The 1887-nt window shown below is 32.8% G+C and overlaps 1 pseudogene; it reads right to left on the bottom strand.

Moving 5' to 3' along the window:
* Positions 1-386: 386 nt before the first annotated feature.
* On the bottom strand, positions 387-495 carry LOC111747067 (annotated as a pseudogene).
* Between the last annotated feature and the right edge of the window lie 1392 nt (positions 496-1887).

Here is a 1887-nt window from a genome sequence, read left to right as displayed (position 1 = left end):
TTATAATAAAATTATAATGGAAATTAAAATTAGGAAGAAAGTGTCATTTAAACAATCATATTGAATTCGACACTGTGTCAGAAACCTGATCTGTATAGAAGGCCAACTGATTTCCCATCTTAGCTTTGCCACGCCCTAGCAGTGATTGAGGACAAGTAATTTAATCCTTCTAGGCTTAGTCTCCTCCTCTGTAACATGACACTGACAATACTTGCCTCATGGGGTTTTTGTGGTTTTGTAAAGAATAAAGATAATATGTGACAGGAACCTAACACCGGGCTTAACACATAGTGTCAGTGATAGGAAGTTATTAATAGAAGTATTAATTCAACCAGAAGTAAAGTTTAAAGACAAAATGTGAAATTCTTTTTTTTTTTTTTTTTAAATACCTACAGCACCTGGTCTTCCTAGATGGTCTCTCATCCAAGTACTAACCAGGCCCGACTCTGCTTAGTTTCCGAGATCAGGCACATTCAGGGTGGCATGGCCATAGACAAGATGTGAAATTCTTAAAGTACCATGCAAGTTGAGAAAAATGACTCATTTGGCTAGCTAGAATATTTATTTTAACAGTGGCAGCAAGGACTTTACATAGAACATTTGCAATGACTTTACCTCAAAAGGTTAGTCACATTTACAGATTTTAAGTTTGGGATCTTTTACTGGGTATTTCCCTGAGTTCTTCATAAATTTATATGAACTTTTGATCATTATACTATTCCCAGTAGTAATATGCTCCAAAATGTACCTGCTTTGTAAAGCAGTGCTTCTGTTTTTTGTCCCTAAATGAACACTTTCAAGTTATAAAACTTTTCTCATTGTAATACTGTCATGGAAATAATTATAAAATAATGTACATAAGCAAAAAGAAAAGCAAGTTCAAAGGAAGAGATAATAGATTAACAAAATATGAACCGTCTTTTATTAAAAAAATAGTATATGAGAAAATCAAAATGATCTCTTGAATTTTTTGATATACCGAATAGTGGTCTTTGGTTTGAAAAAAGAAATTTTTATAATTCTTAGGGGCATATACATTTTACAATATATAAAACATATACATATGTACATGTATGCATAAATAATAAATAATGTATATGTACATATGTAATTCTCAGAGGCATAAAACATTTTTTTTTTTATGCCTACAGCACCTGATCTTCTTAGGTGATCTCCCATCCAAGTACTAACCAGGGGTGAAGTAGTGGTCTTTGGTTTATTATTTACACTCATGAAAAAAATCTGTAAGTTGAGAATATTTGACTGAATGATGTTAAAAGATAAATCGAGGTACATTAAGGCTTTGAAGAACTTATCTGAGCAAACGACAATTCAGTTGGGCAATGCCAAACCAACAATGGTTGAGATCTCCACTGACAAGAACTAGGATAAAGACTTTTGTAGAACAGGCAGAAATAAAAAAAGGATATTATTTGATGGGTTATAGCTAAAGGTTACTTTATTTGAGAAAGCCTAGTAGGCTTTGTGATTGGTTATTATTAAGTTTTGATTTCTTTTTAGTTAATGAATTGACTCTGGCCTAGGTTTCAGTTTGTTTACATAAGCTACCAAGGTGTTTGCGCCACCTCAATCTAATGGCTTCCTTGTTTCATTACTTTAACAATGGTAATATTATATAAAATATCTAAAAATCATCTGCTCACCTTTAACCAAAGAAACATTTAGCTGTGTGGATGAAAAAGGAGTTCTGTAATAAAACTGACAAGTCCAGTGACGGAAAGTCACCTCACAGGAAACTCATCATAAATTTCTAATTGGGCAAGTAATGATGGGTAGTCATACCCCAGGCATATAATTTTTATAGTAAAAGGAATATCTTCGACTTAAGCAAGCTCTGTCCATTGTTCTTGTGTATCCAGGTTAATA

The sequence above is a fragment of the Pteropus vampyrus genome, unplaced genomic scaffold (genome assembly GCF_000151845.1).
Source record: "Pteropus vampyrus isolate Shadow unplaced genomic scaffold, Pvam_2.0 Scaffold208, whole genome shotgun sequence".
Classification (NCBI taxonomy): Eukaryota; Metazoa; Chordata; class Mammalia; order Chiroptera; family Pteropodidae; genus Pteropus; species Pteropus vampyrus.
This window is presented reverse-complemented; position numbering and strand designations above follow the sequence as displayed.